Here is a 9,433-nt window from a genome sequence, read left to right as displayed (position 1 = left end):
CTGCAAATGGGATTAGATTTCAGAAGACTATTCCCGGGACACCGCAACAGAATGGCGTAGTTGAACGCATGAACAGAACTCTCAACGAACGTGCCAGAAGCATGAGGCTGAATTCAGGATTGCCTGAATGTTTTTGGGCTGATGCAATTAACACTGCAGCCTATTTGATTAATAGGGGACCTTCAGTTCCCTTAAAGTTCGATCTACCAGAGGAAGTCTGGAGCGAAAAGAAGGTAAATCTTTCCCATTTGAAAGTTTTTGGCTGTTTATCATATGTTCACATAGATTCTACTGATCGTAACAAGTTAAAAGCCAAATCTAGAAAATGTTTTTTCATCGGTTATGGTGATGAAGAATTTGGCTATCGATTTTGGGATGATAAAAATCACAAAATCATCAGAAATAGAAATGTGATATTTAATGAGCAGATTCTGTACAAAGCTAAGTCACAAGCTGAATCTGAGGAACAGCCAAAGAAACCTGAGGTTGTTGATTTTGATGTTACTCGAGTCAACACTGATCAGAACGAGGATCAAGAAAATGATGATACACAGATCGAACAACGTACACCACTCACTACTACTCGAAGATCTTCAAGGACAATCAGGCCACCACAGCGGTTCTCACCATCTCTATACTACATCTTGCTAACAGATAGTGGTGAACCGAAAAGTTATGATGAAGCTCTACGAATTGAAGATTCGATCAAGTGGGAGAAAGCCATGCAAGATGAGATGGAGTCACTGATGTCAAATCAGACATGGGAGCTAACTAAGTTTCCAAAAGGCAAGAAGGCTTTGCACAATAAATGGGTGTACAGAATTAAAGAAGAACACAATGGTAGCAAGCGCTACAAAGCCAGAATGGTCGTGAAGGGGTTTCAACAAAAAGAAGGTGTCGACTACACAGACATTTTCTCCCCAGTTGTAAAATTGACTACTATCAGGCTAGTGTTGGCAATTGTCGCTGCAGAGAATCTACATCTTGAGCAGTTAGATGTGAAGACTGCATTCCTTCATGGTGATTTAGAGGAAGACATTTATATGCACCAGCCACAAGGATTCTCAGTGAAGGGAAAAGAGAATCTAGTTTGCAAACTAAAGAAGAGCTTGTATGGCCTAAAACAAGCTCCACGACAATGGTACTGGAAGTTTGACAACTTCATGTGCAGTAATGGATTTACAAGATTGCAGGCTGACCATTGTTGCTATATGAAGAACTTTGACAACTCTTATATTATCCTACTGTTGTATGTGGATGATATGCTCGTTGCAGGGTCAAGCATCAAGGAAATCAATGAACTGAAGAAGCAGTTGTCAAAGCAATTTGAGATGAAGGATTTGGGTGCTGCAAAACAAATCCTTGGTATGAGAATTATTAGAGACAGATCTAATGATACTCTCAAGCTCTCGCAGGAGGAGTATGTGAAGAAGGTGCTCAGAAGGTTTAACATGGACAAGGCGAAACCAGTGAGCACACCCTTAGCTAGTCACTTTCGACTAACTAAGGATCAGTCGCCAAAGACGAAGGAAGAGCAAGAATGCATGAACAGAATACCCTATGCATCTGCTATTGGTAGTCTTATGTACGCCATGGTATGTACAAGGCCAGACATTGCACAAGCAGTGGGAGCTGTGAGCAGGTACATGAGTAATCCAGGAAAGCAGCATTGGGAAGCAGTCAAGTGGATTTTAAGATATCTACAAGGCTCTTCAGATACGTCACTATGCTTTACAAAAGCAGGTTTAAAACTACAGGGATATGTAGATGCTGATTTAGCAGGTGACGTTGACAGCAGAAAAAGTACTACTAGATTTGTGTATACGCTAGGTGGTACAGCTGTATCGTGGGCTTCTAAGTTACAGAAGATTGTTGCTCTCTCAACTACAGAAGCGGAATACGTTGCTATAACTGAAGCAGGGAAGGAAATGGTTTGGTTGCAGTCATTCTTGGAGGAATTGGGAAAGAAGAATGAAAAAGGCATTTTGCACAATGATAGTCAGAGTGCTATTTTTCTTGCAAAGAATCCAGCCTTTCATTCCAGAACAAAACACATACAGTTGCGATACCATTTTATCCGATCTCTTCTCGATAGTGGACAGCTGATACTTGAGAAGATTCGAGGAACAGAGAATCCAGCAGACATGTTCACAAAAGTAGTTACTGCTGACAAACTGAAGATGTGTATAGCTTCAGTTGGAGTTCGTACTTAAAGGCATGACTTGAAATAGCTGTGATGATTGCTATGAAGATATGTAGACTCATTTGTCTCCAAGTGGGAGATTGTTGCAGATGGAGACAAAGAACCAAATGGTGCATGGCTCACCGTTTACTATTTTGGCTCATTAGGCACCGTTCGGTGCTTTTATATTGTTAGGCACCTCCCCAAGAATCATGCAGCAAATTGCTGCAACGTAGTGATCTGCTCTCCTATAAATAGGAGAGCTTAAGAGTGCAGACAGAGTGTGTAGCAGAGAAGTGTAGAGAGAAAATAGAGAGTGTGTGCTGCGTGTGTGCAGACAGTGTGTGAGAGAAAAAGAAGAGAGAAGAGAGTGGGTGAGCAGAGAGTTTTTCTATAAAAATCATTTCATAGTGAAATAACAGCAGTTGTGGACGTAGGCAATTGCCGAACCACGTTAAATTTCGTCCCTCCTTTATTTAGAATCGTCTCTGTGTCAGAACAGCCCCCAACAATAAGTAGTCTCTTTAACTTTTTCAATTCTACTTGCAATGGACTGTACTTCTCTCATTGCTCTTCTCTCCTCTATCATTAGTTCAGAGGCACTAGAAAGGAAAGGAAAGGAGGGAGAAAAGTAAGCTACCTATTTCTCTTTTTCGAACACACCCAGATATTGCCTATTGCTATGATATAGCTAGGAACCTACATCCCACTTGGTGTGAACTTCATTTCACTGTATTCCATAGTTAAAAAAGTAGCATTGTGTGTTAGCAAAATTTCCTTTTTATTTTATTTTATTATTATTATTACTATTATTATTATTATTATTTGGTTTCCTCTTGTACCGCCATATATAGCTAAGTAGCTTTGGCGACCTTTCCTCTTATAAATGTTCCTTATAAATTATATTAATTGCAGGCCGTAGGGGTTATGAAATCCTGGCCACCACCAATCTTATTTTTTTAATAAAAATACATACAAAATTTATATATTCAGGCACTTTTGCGTACTCTTTTGTGCACTCCAGTGATATGATAGGTTATGTATTGAAAAAAATCAATCCAGTCAATCATATCTGTAGAATGCACAAAAAATATATAAAAATGACTGTATATAACATTAGTCAAATAAATATATCTATATGCAAATATATTTATTAACATGCCAAACATCATTCAAGTGAATCGGGTACATCAACTTACTTTAAAATTATTAATGTTTTGATATTTTTTATGAATGGAAATTTTATATGCAGGCCGGTGTGTCCTTAGCATAATTGATATGGAATAATTTTCAAGAAAAAATTATCAATTTGAGTTTTGTAAATCAAAATTTACCATGTCAGCAATGTGAATATCTTTCAAACCAACTTTCATATCCAAAGACTCTTTGCAAATAGAAATAAGGTTACAATAAATGTGGTGCCCTCGACCCCAAAGCACGTGGAGCTGTCGGTCCCGCCTCATACTTTGACGGAAGCCGCGACGCCAATTAAGATGTGTACCCATGGGTCACACACCAGCCCTCACATTTCTGATAACAAAGTGTGTGTTCACATATGCTTAATAAAAAAGTGTACAACTAATCCACAGCGAAAATAAAATAAGGTTATTAATAAATCTAACACATCAGTACCAAAAGAAAAATATCATAAATTCCATGACTAAAATATCACTACAACAGATTTGATATTTTGTGACGAATGAAACCATCAAAAAAATTGGCAAACTATCACAGAAAAGTTTTGGTGACAGTTTGGAACCGACACCAAAAATTTGTCACATAATGTATTTTGTAACAGTTTACTATACAACTGTCAAAAGTTTTTTTGTGACGATTGAAAGTCTGCCGTGAGATCCAATGTTCGAACGTGAAGTTTTTTTGTGGCAATCAAATTTCATAAAAATAAAAAGTACATTCGAACATAGTAAAATAACGTTCGAATATTTACTCGACCGATTAGCATTCGAACAATAAATATTTGACGTTCGATATTTTTCATTCAAATGTTTTATTTTTACATTCAAACATACACATGCTCAAATGTTTGTGATTTGTCTTTTAAATGTTTCATTTGCACGTTATTGTGTAATTGTTCAAACGTAACAAATTAAAATCTCGGATCATTAATACATACATTTTAACATTAAAAAACTTCGTTCGATCGTAACAGAATGAGTTCGAATGTTTGGATATATATGTTCGAACATAATAGTTTTTGTTCGAATGTATTTATCACACGTCTGTGTAATTATGTTTGAATGTTGATTCAAAAGTAAAGCCATGTTCAAGCATTCTTTGTTTACATTCGAACATACTGATCAGAACTAATAATTTCATAAAATTAATTCCCATGCAAATCGTATTATATTACATCACAATATGATGAAAATATTTTAAAGCGTTACAAAATTAGAGTACAAAAGTTTTGAACATCTGATAGGATTTATTTCTTCTTCTTTCCTCGCCGACTACAATCCTGCTACATTGACATAACATGTTCCGTCTGGACCTACATCTCTCTCTGTACTTATTCTTGAACTTCTTAGCAAATTCTTTCCTTCTGGTCTCCTTGTCGCTCCTGCAAACCCGTCTCTAAATCAGACTGTCGCGATAAGAGAGCCTCCAACTCCTGTTGTCTCAACTTCATCTGCTCGATTTCTTGGAGTGTGGCATCCAAATCCTTAGTAAGATTATTAACTTTTGAACTCAAGGTCGTCGAGGATGAACCGAGACGCTTGAAAGAACATCCCAAAATTCTTACCAAACCAGACTTGGTTCCGAGGATCTGTGAAAATATGCTGACTAATGCTCAATCATTTCTTCCTACAATAATTAGGAAGAAAACATACAATAAGTAACATATTTAAAAAAATAGTAAGAAAACATAATATCCATTCACATGTTAGTAAAATCTATACACAGAAAATAACCTTACTTACATAATTATTGATGACTTGCAAAATTTCATATTGCAGATTTTACAAGTTCGCTCGAGCGGAGGCTTATGGCCGCTCGAGCGAATTCAGGCAGATTCAAACGCTCGACTGCCGCTCGACAGGGAGCTCGAGCGGGTTGCTGAAAAACAAAGATCGCTCGAGTGGAGACATAGGACGCTCAAGCGAAATCAGGCAGAGTGGAACGCTCGATGCGCGCTCGACACCCCGCTCGAGCGAACATCGTATTTTGACAGATTTAAGGTTTTCCGCCGTCGCACCATATAAAAGGAATTTTTCACTCTAGGGCCGCGACTTTTGACGGGAGAACACTTCTTGGGATAGAAAAACATAGCTAGAGGGATTCAAATCATCTGTTTTGGGAGAGGGAATTCCAATTATTGCACGTATGTTGGAATCATACACGAGCACGGACGGAAGAAAAGCGTTGAATCATTCCCTTGAGCTTTTGAAGACGATTTGCAGCTGCAAGGAGGATTTTTCAATGTTTATTTTCTTCCAATCTTCTCAGAACAATTATGGTAAATTCATTTATGTTGAATTCCATTTCTAGCATGAGCTAAATTTACTTTATTCTAGGAAAACGATATAACCTATTTCTGAACTATGCTTGTTTGTCTATGCTAATTTAATGCAATTCTCAATTAATTTATCTGATTTATTCTGAGTTTATTGCTTCTAATTAACTGACCATTGATTAGATGATAATTAATCTTGTGATTTGCTATCGAAAGAGGGAATCATAGGGTAGATCTTGGATATTTCAGCATAGGTAAGTATAGAGATCGAAAGACTTCTATGAACCTATGTAGTAATTAAATCTTTGGTCTTATTGCGTTCTTGATTATTGAATTTGCATATTCTTGTGTGAATTGATAACCAAGAGTCAATTCCAATTGACTATCGAAAGAGGCTTTTGGATGAATTAGAGATTTGCTAATAGACAAAAGGGATTTAAATTAAGTTAGCTGGATGAGAAAAGCATAGTGAAGAATTAGGTGAAATCGATTTCCTAGAAGTTTTCCTCCCCATTAAGTTGATCTTCGAACGTCAGTTTTAATTCCTTTGCATATTTCTCTGTGAGTCGATTTTAGTTTAAATTGCAATTACAAAAATCTTAGTGATTCCTCTAGATAAAATCAAGTTTAGTATAATTTTGGTATTTGGCAAACGTAAGGTACCAATCCCTGAGGATGATACTCTTCTTATTACTTTACTATAAAACTACGATACTGTGCACTTGCAGTTTTGCACCGTTCAAGTTTTTGGCGCCGTTGCCGGGGATTGGTTTATTCTTATTCTTTTTGTCAATATCGATACAAAGTAATCTTGGTTTTAATTTAGAATTTTGTTTTAATTTGTTCTACAGGTGTGTTTTTGACGTTGGATGTGCCGTGCTAGATCTCGTGATATTATTCCTGTTGATCCGGAGATTGAAAGAACTCTTAGATCACTAAGAAGAAATAAGATACTAGCCATGGCTGAAGAAGAACGTGAGGTACTACCACGCACCTTGAAGGACTATGTACGTCCAGTTGTGAATGGAAATTACTCGAACATAATGCTCCAGCCAATTAATGCCAACAACTTTGAGCTCAAACCAGCTTTGATTAGCATGTTGCAGCAGGCTCAATTCAGCAGATCGCCACTGGATGATCCCAATATTCATTTGGCAATGTTCTTGGAGATTTGCGACACTATGAAGATCAATGGTGTTACTGAAGACACCATTAGACTGAGATTGTTTCCTTTTTCTTTGAGGGACAAGGCTAGAGGTTGGCTACAATCTCTACAACCGGGAAGCATCATTAGTTGGTGACTCGTGGTCGAATGTGCTTCCAAGTGTAGAAGTGTCAAGTTGTATCAAGGATAAGTCCAGGATCGTATTCCACAGGGACAAAGGGTTATCAAAGCGTATAAGAGATTTGTGAGTAACAAATGAATCGAGTATGAGAGATGAAAATAAAATTAAAATGCAATGCAAAAAGATAATCAAAATTGAAATTAGAGTTTCTAATAAAAGAGGCAAATTATCAAACACTTGGGTTGGGTTTGAGACTCTCTTTATTTTGGATTCTAGATAATTTTCTCGATTAACAACCCAATCAAGGCATTGATAATCGGAAGATAAAAAGGTTAAGCTCAAGTTTTGCAATATTTTCCTAAGGGATTTTCTATTTTACTAGCCGAACACACATTAACAAACAAACGAGAGAAGCCTTGATAGTTTTCAAGCTTTTGTTGTGCCTTACGTCAACAACAAAACAAGAGCAAGAGCTTCAATCTATTTTCAATTTAAATCCAACTAGTAACTTAGTGAAATCAACATTCAACCATAAAATATTGCATTAAACTAGAATCTAAAATAAATTAAATCTCATTCCACAACCCAAGTTTTAGAAATTAGCTACACATGATATTTCTAACAACAAAAATTAATCTAATTAAAGCCATATCAAAAACTAAGAAAATACTAACTAATAAACCCTAGAATGAAAAGTAAATAGTCTATAAAATATCAGCTCAAAGAAATAAAACAAACGAGACTAAATAAATAAATAAACTAAGAAAACTAAAATGAAACTGCCACCTCAAGACGCCTAACGAAAGAGCTAAGAAGAAAAGAAAAAGAAACCAGCCTCCTCCTGCTACTCAACGTAAAGTAAGAGAATAAAAGCTAAAGACTCTCCTACTTCCTAGCGTCTAAACGAAAAAAAAAAGTTTGAATAAAACCAACTCTGCTACTTCTGTCTAAAACTCCCGAACGAAAGCAAAAAAGAAGAAGAAGGAAATAAGAATTATGAAGCCACTTGCATCTAAACTAAAAGAAAAGAAATAAAACTCCTAAGAACAAAACTAAGAACTACCAGCCTGCTCCAGGTCTGAATGAAAAGAAATAAGTAAAACTGTCTAGAAAGCAAAAAAAATAAAAACAAACAAAACTCCACTGCTGTAGCCGATTGGATACCGAATGAAGTAGGAAAGAAAACCAAATAGACTACCCAGCGTTTGAAATGAAAAAGGAAAGAAAGTAACAACTCTAAGCTAAGCTACTCAGTGCAAGGTTTAAACGAAAAGAAAAGAAGCAAAGAAAACTGCTGCTGCCTAGCCGAATCAAAAAGAAAGAAGAATGAAACAAGTTTAAGCTACTGCTCTGTCTCAAATGAAAAAGAAAGAAAGAAAGAAGGTCTACCTCTCTGTACCCGAATTCCTCACAAAAGAAATGATAAATAAAGACTTTTCCCAGCGTCTTTCACGATCCAGCGCATATCCATGTGCTGAGGGCCTGCTGTTTCAGCTGCTGCCAAACCGAAAGCAAGAAGAATGAAAGTAAAAGTCAAGAAAAACAGCTGCTTGCCCCCTGCTGCTGCTTTCGGTCCAGCTATCCCATGTGATTTCTTGCTGTCCTGATTAACGTGATTTGTTCAAGCATGCAGAGTTTGACCTTCCATGTGCAGAAGCAAGAAGAATGAAAGTAAAAGTCAAGAAAAACAACTGCTTGCCCCCTGCTGCTGCTTTCGGTCTGCATGTGTGATTGGTCTTTGCTGCAGCTTGCATTTTCTGCATGTGTGCATGTGTTCCTGCATGCGTGAATGGTGTGGGTGCTGTCATGCGTGAGTTGCTGTCCGAATGAGGCTGCATGTGTGCTGTCCATGTGTTCTACTGCAGATTCTTCTCCTGCTTTCTGTTCTGCATGTGTTCTGCATGTGTGCACATCCGAATGAGTGGTTGTTGTTCTGCATGTGCATGTGTGAGCTGCTTTCCGAATGATTGGTTGTTGTCCATGTGATTTTTCTATTCTGCATGTGCTGTCCATGTGATTTTTCTGTTCTGCATGTGTTGTCCATGTGATGAATGGTCTGCATGTTTGCTGTCATGTGTTTTCCTGTTGTTGGCTATCCGAGTGAAGTGTTCTGCATGTATATTGCATGTGTGTATGTGAGTCCCTTGCATGGTGTCCGAATGTATGCATTTGATCTCTATTAGATGAGATTCCATAAAACCATAGTTAACTTTTCTTTTTCTTTTTTTTTCATAGATCCCATTCATTCTTTCCTTCCATAAATGCCCTACAATATATAAATGAAATGATATTATAGTTTAAGTATTTCAAGGGCAAATATGAGACTTTGATGTGCAAAAATATTGGCATCAATTAATTTGACATTCAATATTAGAATTTGATGCATAATCAGGTGTTTAATCCTTATTTGATAAAATAAATCGCTCATTTAAACAACTTAATTATGCAATTCTAACCCTTTATCAGTTGGCAGGACATGGCTGAGAGGTTTCT

At 37.0% G+C, this 9,433-nt stretch overlaps 1 long non-coding RNA gene across 1 annotated transcript; it reads right to left on the bottom strand.

The window, feature by feature from the left end:
- Window positions 1-4,513: 4,513 nt before the first annotated feature.
- On the bottom strand, window positions 4,514-8,737 carry LOC122292746. Its single transcript, XR_006237003.1, has 2 exons — window positions 8,330-8,737; window positions 4,514-5,005 (listed from the first exon to the last, which is right to left on the bottom strand). It is a non-coding gene; the product is annotated as an uncharacterized LOC122292746 (long non-coding RNA).
- Window positions 8,738-9,433: the final 696 nt, after the last annotated feature.

This window comes from Carya illinoinensis, chromosome 13 (assembly GCF_018687715.1).
Source record: "Carya illinoinensis cultivar Pawnee chromosome 13, C.illinoinensisPawnee_v1, whole genome shotgun sequence".
NCBI classification, from domain to species: domain Eukaryota; kingdom Viridiplantae; phylum Streptophyta; class Magnoliopsida; order Fagales; family Juglandaceae; genus Carya; species Carya illinoinensis.
Note: the sequence above shows the minus strand (reverse complement) of the source record. Positions and strands in the feature narration are given on the sequence as shown.